Source organism: Meles meles, chromosome 11 (genome assembly GCF_922984935.1).
Source record: "Meles meles chromosome 11, mMelMel3.1 paternal haplotype, whole genome shotgun sequence".
Classification (NCBI taxonomy): domain Eukaryota; kingdom Metazoa; phylum Chordata; class Mammalia; order Carnivora; family Mustelidae; genus Meles; species Meles meles.
In genome coordinates, this window is record NC_060076.1 from 50,022,242 (window position 1) to 50,033,438 (window position 11,197).

The window sequence follows — 11,197 nt, forward strand, 5'->3', positions numbered from 1 at the left end:
TTTGGGGGCATCCGATGTAATTATCCTCTTACTTCATAGTTGATGAGAGCAGTTTATATGAATTACCTTATTAAATTATCTCAAAATCCTAGGAGGTATGAATTATTCACGTTTAACAAATGAGAAAAAAAGTCCAGAAAGGTTAGCTTGATGCCAAGGTTATGGAGGAAAAAAAAAAATGGCAAAAGCAGGACCTAAGTCTGGCTCCAAATCCCTTCTAGGTCTACTACTACTGGCTACAATCAAGACACAGTTTTACTGTAACAGATGATGGGAAGAAATGCTTTTGAATTTATGACCAAAAAAATCAACTGCTTCACTGGGTGTAGGAACTGTTAGACAATTTTTCTCAAAGGAGAATTCTCTGTATTTCCTACCTTTCTCCTTGAGGAAGTTGGAGAAGGAGCAAGGGAAAAAGTCCTGGTCTTTCCAAGTGATGCTGGAAGAATCATGCTATCTCTGTGTGTATCACACGTCCACACTGGAAGCCTCCTTTTGATTTTTAAAGTTCAGCTCTCAAGTCCTGTTTCTATGTTCTGTAAGTGTTTGACTGTCAATAGAAAGACTTATGTGCCTACTACTCTCCTCCCCGTCCACTCCCCCATCCCAAATCAAACTTTGCATCATTATTTAAATTGGCAGATGCAGGCAGACACAGTCTTAATCAACTTGCATGTTAGTTTTAATAGAAATAAAATTATTTGATAGGCCTTGGATTAAGACTTGAGTTTGAATCTCATTCTGCCTCTTAATGACTAAAACTTTGGCACAAAGTTATTTCTTTGATCCTCAGTTTTTTTTGTCCAGAAGTGTTTCTCAAACTCTATTTTTTAAACATCGAATCCATTTGAGGAAAAATACTTTTGTAAAATACCTTAAAATGAACTACCAGGAAAATGAAATAGAATAAACATATGAAATATATACTCATTTGTTTTAGATTATTAGATTCAACAGGTAAAACATTGCTTTAGTTGTTAAAAGTTTCTAAACACTTACTTTCAATTTCTCATCCCACTGAGGCCTGGAAAGAGTTACCAGCCTGCCATCAGTCCAGAAAACCCATTTCAAATCACACTGATCTTTAAAATTAGGGATAAAAATATCTTTAATCACTGAAGGTTGTTGCTAGAATTCAATGCAGATAGGAAAGTGCCTAGCAAGTACAAATATAAGGAAATTCTCGTCTCTGCCATAAAATTAACCACCAGACCTCTAAGGAAACAACACCAGGTTACCAGGTTGAGAATATCCTGGCCTAAGTGAGTGAGATAAAGCCCCTGACTAAGGGCACTTGACCTTGTCCCCAACTTGACCTTCCCATTGGTTTTTCTCTCTCTCACTACCTATTCCCTTCCTGATGCCGCCATGATACTGGCCTTACAGTGGAATGAAATTGCTTCCCATTCCAAGTCAGAAACAGAGTACATGGGCTAACAACAACTGAGTTTACAAAGTATAAAGTCTGGTCCCGATCCCACTTGTCTGATGTGTGGTTCCATAGCTCTATGGGATAGAGGTCCTTGAGTCAGACTGGTGACCGCCCAGCTTTGTTGTTTTGTCTTTGGCAAATTATGTAATGGTAACTGTGGGCTTCAATTGCCTCATGTATAGAATGGGGAAAAGGTAATACCTACCTGTTGGGCTGGCATGAAGACTGAATGAGCTAATTCATATCAAGAACTGAGTATAGCACCTGGGACAAAATAAGCATTCTGCTCGATAAAGTGTTACATGCCATCATCATCATCATCATCATCATCATCGCTGTCACATGGAAACCCCTGAACTCTTCACGTCTCAGCTCCTGGAAAGTCCCCACAAAGCAGAAGTCATTCTGAATGGACCCTAGAGAAACACTCTCCTAGGAGAGATCCCATCATGGCACCAACCTATGACCCTTACTCTTAGATTTCATTTCCACTTGAGGAGATCCTCCTTTTCTTTGAGTGATTGATAAGGAAATGAGCTAACCTTTTCAGGGAGATTCATTCCCCTTCTTTCCTAGCTATGGTTTACCTATACAGGGCTATAGCCTATCTTAATGCAAATCTTTCCTGCGGCATTCACATAATATGCAATGCAACTTACAATAGGTTTTGATATCCAGAAACTATTTCCTAACTGTGGGTTTTGTATCCATTATCTAGTGCCACAATAACATTCATGCCTCTGAGAGGTGTGCTCAGAGGCTTTGCTGCTTCGGCCCTGCTAAGTAATTCTGCTGCTCTTGGTTGGACTTGCTAATGTGTGGGGAGGATCACCTGGTGGTTGACTGATCTAGGATCATCTCTGTTGGGGTAATGGGTGTTTTGCGTGGGTCTCATCCACCAGCAGGCTAATGCAGACATGTTCTCAGGGCTAGGGCAGAACGTGAGAATAAGGGGGAACTGAAACACTTCTATGGTCTCTACTTGCAACGCATTTGTTAATCAGGTGGGCCAAAGCAGGTCACAGAGCTAAGTCCAGAGTAGTGGTAAAACAGCACTACGATGTAACAGGACGCTAGGCAAGGGTAGCGTGCTCATTAAATACTTGTTTTGCCTTCCGTTTCCTTACACCCCTGTCCAATCGGATCAGGAAAAACACTTGCTGATTCATATTACCAACTCAGGCCCCTGTGCCAAGCCAAGATTTTATTGAATATACACTCTAGGATTTGGTTTGTTTGTTTGTTTTAACATAATCTGTAGGGTAGTTTTCTTTCTTTTCCCCACTAGGCAGGAAAGTAGCAAAAGAAAACATTTATTTTTAATAATGGATATCTGAACATTTCAGGTCATAATCCCTAGGATGACTTATAGCTTCTATTGGGACCAGGCTTCATCCCATGGAATTATGCTAGTCTCAACAAATGAATTTCACACACAAGGAATAATACTCAAATAGCTTTATTAGAGTTGAATGCTTTTCTCATAAAACTTGCAAAATATAAAATGAGCTCTCCTACTGGAGGTAGACTCTAGGGAGATTTCCTGTGTTAGTTATTTGATATTTTCCTCTCAAAAAAACAAAAAACAAAAAACAAAAAACTACTGTATTTCCTTTCTGAAGGCATTTCCTAACAAAGCCCAGGATTACTATTGCCATTTCTTGAGGAGGAAGATTCTTTTCACTTGCGTGGAATTTCTTAGATGAGATCTTGGTCAAAGGGAAATAATGAAGTCCTCTTATTATCAGTTAACTCTCCAATTAGTGACTTTATGGGAGGATTCCTGAATAGCAGCAATGATTTCAGAATGAGCCCTTCCACTTTAAGAGCAAAATCACGAGTTCCTGGCCATAAAGGAGCTACCCGGGCATATTTATGATTGTGCACGGAGGGAGGGTGGGGCAATGAGAGGGAGCAAAGTCCTTGTCCACAGTCTAACTCCCAGTTGCTTTTGGCCCATCATTTGTGCTGAACAAGGTCAGGTGGATAATTCTTCGTAAAGATGTACGAAGGTGTATAAGGGCGGGATCCTGGCGTTGCATAGAGCCCCTACCGCTCTTCCCCATACTTGTCACTGACTCACATCCTCACACAAAATTTGGACTCTGAGGTCAGACAGTCTTGGGTTAGTATTTTATCCAGACCATTTACAAACTCTGTGACCTTGAAAATTTTCAAGTTTCTGTGAACTTGAGGCCATTCACTCGTAAAGTAAGAATAGGTTTCTTACTGTACGGCGATACTTGACATATAGGAAGTCACTAAATAGGACTTTTCTACCACTCCCACTACATCTCCTGTCCCTCTCTTTCTCGTCCAACCTCCTTCTTGTCCCAGCTTCACCTCAAGCCTCACAGACATTGCTGATCCCAGGAAGAGAGAGACATTAACAGTAGGTCGGTCTTGAATTTGACGCTGCAAGTTTCTATCTCCATTTCTACAGAAAAGTAGAAATACGCTTGAAGTGAAGAGACACCTGAAGAAAGGAAAAGGGAGCAGAGAGTTTCATCCTGAGAGGCGGAAGTGTGGAATTTTTCATTTTTCACAGGATGGAGACCCAGGATTTACAAGGATCAAGGGAGCGAGACTGACGTTACTTTGATTTTCATGGAAATTATCGTTTGACTTTGATCTTGAGAGAATGTCACTGAGCCAAATGTTGAGATTTAGGTATTGGGGGGAAGGATTTGGGGGAAAGTGTGGAGGCTGTGAGAAAGAAGAGATAAAAAAAAGATTTCGTTCGGAGAGGAATGTGTGTGTGTGTGTGTGTGTGTGTGTGTGTGTGTGTGTGTGTAACCATGCAGTGTGAGAGGGTGGGGAGGGTGGATTCAGGAACAGGGAATTCCCTTTTCTTTTCTGCCATAAGGAATTCAGGTTTAAAGCAGGAAAAGTCTTAAAGAAGCTGAAAGAATACTGTACTTAATTCCCTTAGTTCCCTGCTAGTTAAAAACACAGGAAAGAAACATGGAACTGAAGAATGTCTAGTAAAACAAGCTCTGTAAACCTTTTATTATCATATTTGTGGTTTCTGGGGTATGACTTTAATACCATCTTTTAAGATGTTGCTCACTTAAAGCGATTGTGTTTAATTTTAAATTAAATAAAAAACATCTCCCAAGTATTTCTTTTCTCCCTTTAATTAATTTTCCATTTAAGTATCTGATCTCTGGGCTGAAGAAACTTATGCCCTGAAAGGAATGCATGCTTTTAAGTATTTGCATGCTTGAAGAGCTCTATTAATTATGTAAAATAGCATGAAGATAAAAAGCAGTGCATTGTAGGAGCAGGGATCACCGCAAAAGTCCTGGGTCCCAGCTGGTCACAATGGGCTGTATGACCTTGGGTGAAGTCTTTGACTTCTCTGAGCTTTAACCCCTTCATGTGGATTACATCAAGTGTAAAGGTCCTTTCAGCTTATCATAACCAGTCTTAAGGTGACTATACCCCATAATACAAAGCTAATATGACATATGAGAAAACCATCCACTTCTTAGAGATTGTGGAGCTTAATTGCATAAACAAATTAACTTCTCCAAAATGCAATGTCCTCATCTATAAAATGTAAATTATGGTAACATCTCTCCTTTTAGACTTGTTTTGAGGTTTGCGTGAGAAAATGTGAAGAGCTTAGCATAGCGACTGGCACTTAGGAAGAGCCACAGAGAGGTTAAGTGATTTGCTCAATGCCACACAGCTTCTAGAGATCACCCTCTCCTTACTGAAGTTGAAAATTGACACTGCCGCCAATATATCTGGAAAAAAAACAACAGAAAATCACTGCAATTCTAGCCTTTTTGGTTTTTTGCGGATGCTCAGAAAGTTGGCTGATTAAATAATGCATAAGCCTAACTTAGCCCCCAAAGTCCCATGCCTGGATCTAGCAGTTTCTTCCCACCTGGTGCTAATGAACATGAAAAAGAAGATCTCAACATTTGTCTAATGATGTTAACTCATGCTGCCCCCTGCATGGTGATTATGAATGGAACTGTGCTGTGGCTTCAGCAAGCAGGTGGTAGAAATTCTTAATGAAGATTGCATACAGATTATAGCATTTTGGTGTATTTTACGGTGAAATCTGCCAAGGGTTCAAAACCTTTTCCAATGGACTCCCTTATCCTCCGCACAAATAGGGGAGCTTGATGTAAAGAACTATAAGCATGGCATGAGCTAAATAGAAATTGCACTAGAGCTATCCCCATGTTCGAGGCCCGATTCAGAATGCTAATGATTAAAGCTTCTATATTGCTTTTTATGAAAGGAAATCTACAAGAAGCAAAATATGGACTTAGAAGACCAAACCTAACTAAATCTACTGGGGTAGGTGGAGACATTTTTTTTTTTTGTTCTGGGGAAAGCAAAGTTTGCTAAGAATTAGGAGCTATACACACCTACTTGCATGTGTAAGTGGACAAGTGAACTTGAAGGACTGGATGTGCTTAGGAAAGATAAAGAAAGTGGTGAACTGCTTCCTATACTGAGAGGAGAAATTTATTCACCCTAACGCTGGCAGATGAACTATTATTGAAAAATGGTTTAATAACAGTGGCACAACCTAGGATTTATTCCAGGGAAAGAGAATCAAGAGGAAGAATTCTTATTCTGTTCTGCTTTGTGTGCTTCACAAGGTCATGCTAAGTGTAGATGTTAATTTTTTTCACCCATGGCTTCAACAAGCATGTTCAAATTCAATTAAATATACATTTGCTAAATACGAACACCAGGTAAGTAGAAATGATCAGAAACCTACCTCATCATTTTGGGGGGAAATTTTCCAGGCTTAAGAAGAAAAAGTTGCCTCATGGTAGTTCAAAAGCCTTAAGATTTTTGTTTATGGTCCTTTCCGTTCAGCTTTTTCTTGGTATTTTCTTCTACTAATTCCATTGCTCGAGAGCAAAGAATTTGTATTCAAAATTCCAAATTCTCAGCAATCACACTGAGACACCACCATTTTTTTAGTTGGCAGACCTACTTTGGTTTTTTGTTGTTTTGTTTTGTTTTTGTTTTTAAAGATTTTATCCATTTATCTGACACAGAGAGAGAGACCACAAGCAGGCAGAGCGGCAGGCAGACAGAGGGGGAAGCAGTCTCCCTGCTGAGCAGAGAGCCCGATGCGGGGCTCGATCCCAGGATCCTGAGATCATGACCTGAGCCGAAGGCAGAGACTTAACCCACTGAGCCACACAGGCGCCCCCCTACTTTGTTTTAATTTAGGAATTTCTTTTTAACCACAGTCCCATATTTTCCTGTGTTTACTTTTCCCTATAAAATGTTTAACCTGTATCTCATTTTCCAGAAGGACAGTGAGTTGATAGTGACGTGTTTGTTAGTGAAGATGGTCTTCCAATGTGACAAATTATGCCCAACCCAATTAATGGCTCTGAAGATGCTGAAATGATCTTTGCATTCATTCTTAATCATTGAACAAGGCTGCCTTTTCATTTGAAGCAAAAGAAGTTAATTTATATACCATTATTATATGCACACAAATACTACTATCGGCATGCACACACAGGGGTCCAATTCTTAATTATTCATGCTAGTGGAAGGGAGGCAGGGACAATGCAGAGCTATACGCAACCCAAAACCCTGACATATTTTAGTTTAGAATGTCCTGCTTGACTTTCCTTTGGAACCAGAGAATTTACCAAAATGACACAGGAACATTTAAGTATTTAATGGGCACCTGCCGTATACAGATTTCTGACTGCCAGGGGACCTTATGAAGTATGAAAGGATTACCTGGTAAATAATTTGCTGAGCGATCAAGTCACTCAAAAGAGGGATATAAACTTACACTGGTGAGGCTATCTAGAGAGAAAAAGGCAATAATGAGTCAACTCATACCAAGGAATTGCCAGAAAAAAAATGATGTGGTGAGGCAGGGAAATACAAAGAAAGCTTTTTGTCTTGACTCCAGAATTGAAGGGACTAGTGGCTATAGTTTTAAGGAATGGACAAGCAAGCATTCCAGGTCTCCAGAAAACTGCAGAGAGAAAAGCCCAACTCAAGTCACCACTTTCTAGTTCAGGAGGAGTTGTTGTAAGTGACTTGCCAGATCACAGCGTGTCAGCAGCAGAGCAGAGGCTAAAATTCCTGTTTTCTGATCCTTCATTCAGTAAAGGGATAGGGTCCTGGTCTCCTATGATTGGATTAAGTTGCATTCCTCCATGGAACCATTTTAATAGCTATTTTGACTGTAGTCACACCAGACACAACAGGTTAAATCAATTTCACTGACTTGAGTAACTAGGTTGAAAACTATGGCCACAAAGTTCGCGAATGTTCCAGTCACACTCAACAATTTGCTCTTCATCAACTTCCCCTGGCATTATTTCCTTGAGAGCTGGAAGTCAGCTGGAATGCATCAATATGACAGTACAAGTTGTTAAAAAAATTTTTTTGACAGAAAGTAGGATTTATCGGTAGGTATGAATAAGAAGGGAGTAGTGCACTGGGTATTTACCCTAAAGATACAAACATAGTGATCCGAAGGGGCACGTGTACCCGAATGTTTATAGCAGCAATGTCTACAATAGCCAGACTATGGAAAGAACCTAGATGTCCATCAACAGATGAATGGATCAAGAAGATGTGGTATATATACACAATGGAATACTATGCAGCCATCAAAAGAAATGAAATCTTGCCATTTGTGACGACGTGGATGGAACTAGAGCGTATCATGCTTGGTGAAATAAGTCAATTGGAGAAAGACAACTATCATATGATCTCCCTGATATGAGGACATGGAGAAGCAACATGGGGGGGGTAGGGGGATAGGAGAAGAATAAATGAAACAAGATGGGATTGGGAGGGAGACAAACCATAAATGACTCTTAATCTCACAAAACAAACTGGGGGTTGCTGGGGGGAGGTGGGATTGGGAGAGGGGGAGCGGGCTATGGACATTGGGGAGGGGAGGCGAACCATAAGAGACTATGGACTCTGAAAAACAACCTGAGGGTTTTGAAGGGTCAGGGGTGGGAGGTTGGGGGAACAGGTGGTGGGTGATGGGGAGGGCACGTTTTGCATGGAGCACTGGGTGTTGTGCAAAAAGAATGAATACTGTTACGCTGAAAAAATTAATAAAAAGGGAAAAAAAAAAAAAAAAAGAAGGGAGTAGTGCTGATGTTCCCATGAGTGCAGAGCCTGCCACTTGTCCAGAAGGTCATGACTCAGGATACATTTGACCCCACAGCCATTGGGGATAAGCCATCTTCCAGCCACCTTGTCTTCAAATTCATCCACATTAAATTTAGAAAAGCGCCACTTCTTGGAAATATGGATCTTTTGGCAATCAGGGAACTTGAACTTGGCCCTGCAGAGAGCCTCAATCACATGCTCCTTGTTCTGCAGGTGGGTACAGATGGACATGATGACTTGGCCAACATGGACCCTGGCCACTGCACCCCAGGACTTTCCAAAGGCACCCGACATACCTGTTTGGAGACTAGACTGGAGTATGGGGTCCAACATCAGTGTCTGGAAAGGCTATCTCCAAGGTTCCTTGGGACAACCCATTCAATCAGCAGGCTGCATACACTATCAAGGAAGCTACTGTTTGCAGCCATTGTATACTGGGCCCCCATGGGGAAAGAGCACAAGTTATTAAAATAGAGAACATTTTTGTTCCAGTTGGGAAATAGTCACATCTTTAATGGCCCAAATGCTTTTAACCACCTCAAAATCCACTCAGACATCTCCTTAGTCTCCATAATTCAGTAAGTAAAGGGGAAGAGTCAGAACCCTTAAAGACCCTGCTGGGCACCACAGCCAGCATCTGTTCTGATTGGCTGGTGCTGGTGCCACCGTTCCCTCTGGCTGGTCTGTGCTGGGACCAGAGTTTATTCTGATGAGTCAGTACCAAGGGTGTGCCACTGGTTAAGAACTGTAGTAAACCTACATTTTGCCTTCCTTGCTTTTGTTCACAGCTCCTTCTGCCTTGAATGATCTCTTTTCACTGATTCACCTTGTACCTCAGGTTGGCACAGGGAACTAGCTTCCACAACTGTGGGGGTTGGTGAGGCATTCTCTAGAAGGCTGTCGTCTGAGAGTGGAGCTTAAATCCATGTGGCTGGTCATCGGGAAGGCTGGTGGCCCAGGCACAGGGAATGATCAAAACCTTGTCTGCTCTTGTCTCTCACCTTGGTGAGGAGAGTATTCCTCAGAAGCCAAAGCCCTTTATCATAGAGCTAAGCTTAGCACATGGCGGCCCCAGAAGTCAGAAAAGCTAAAGGAGAATGCAGGGCAAAGTAGAGCCATCACAGGCTTGGCTGCTGCTTCCCACCCACAAGCTAAGTTAGCAGATCAGCAGTGACGTGTGTGCACTACAAAATGGCTGCTGCTTCCCTTCTGCCATCAGGGAGAATCTCCCTTGTGCCTCACCCTAAACAGAAACACAGAAGAATGGGAATTCTGGGGAATGTAGGTCAGCCTAGCCAAGTTAACACATGACAAAGCCCTCACACCTTGGTATCAAGGCTTAGGTCAAGTGCCAACTCCTACCTATATCCCCCTTTCTTCTGGCCAAGCTGGAAGTTCTCATTCCCTCCTCTGAGTCCCGAAAGCCCTCTAGCAAAACCACATGGTGGCATTTCACATGCATCCAGCATCTTCACTGTTAGTCTGCCCATAGTATTTCCACGAGACTGTAGCCTCCTGAAAGTGAGGATCTGAAGGTAGTTACACTGCCTGACACATAGCAAGTAGTTCATAAAACTTCACGGAATGAATGAGAGAATGAATGAATGAATAATGAACTAACTGACCAGACACTGAGATGCTGTGGGAAGCAAGATTCAAGGGCGGTGTATTCACAATCTATTCCTACCTACCCAATTCCCCAAAACTTAGCAGCCTGAAACAACAGTTAACTGTCTCACAGTTTCTGAGAGTCATGAAGCCAGGAATAGCTTTGCTGGGTCTTTGGGGCTCAGGCCCTCTGGTAAAGTCCTAGTCAAACTACTGGCCATGCTGTGGTCATTTGAAGGGGCTTCCAGTCTCACCTCTGTGACTATTGACAGGAGGGCTTTTCTTCCTCATCACATGGGCCTCTCCATGGGGCTACCACAACATGGCGACTGGCTTCTCCTAGAGCAAGGGGTCCAGAAGAGAGAAGCAATGCCACACTGCCTTTATGACCTATTCTGAGTCACACATTGTGATTTCTACCTTATCCTCTTAGTTAGCAGTGAGTCAGTACAGCCTACACTCAGCAAGAGAAGTGTTTACACAGAGCATGAATTCCATGAGGTTTTCATCATTAGAGGCCATCTTAAAGGCTGCCTCACACAAGTGAGGAAAAAGGAAGGCTTTAGGCAGGAGACCATGAGATAACGTTCTTTAGCTGAACTCAAAAAAGTTAAACTCACTCCCCACTTCTTGGTGTGTAGAGTCATGTTTTTTTCCCCCGCTTTATTTATTTTTTTGGTAAAGTCTACTCAAACTGAAAATAGGCCTTTAATGTCAAGCCAAAGATTGGATTTTGTGGAAATACTTTCAAAGGAGAACAAGGAGAAGGAATCCAATTTGGATCTAACCTTTCTTTACAAAAATGATTTCCTTTGCTGCAGCCAAGTTTGATTTGGCCTCTAGAGAATACTGATGAGCAGAGTAAACAGCAGTTTTCACACACACACACACACACACACACACACAATCCTGAGTTTGTCTCATCAAAATAATCTTGTAACCTAGTCTAGAAGAATTGAGGACAATAATAGATCTATTTGTTGACCAGCTAATACAGCCAATAATTTATTGAGC

The 11,197-nt window shown here is 41.7% G+C and overlaps 1 non-coding gene across 1 annotated transcript; it reads right to left on the reverse strand.

The window, feature by feature from the left end:
- Nucleotides 1–8,921: 8,921 nt before the first annotated feature.
- On the reverse strand, nt 8,922–9,056 carry LOC123953689. The gene has a single exon (XR_006820943.1). It is a non-coding gene; the product is annotated as a small nucleolar RNA SNORA70 (small nucleolar RNA).
- Nucleotides 9,057–11,197: the final 2,141 nt, after the last annotated feature.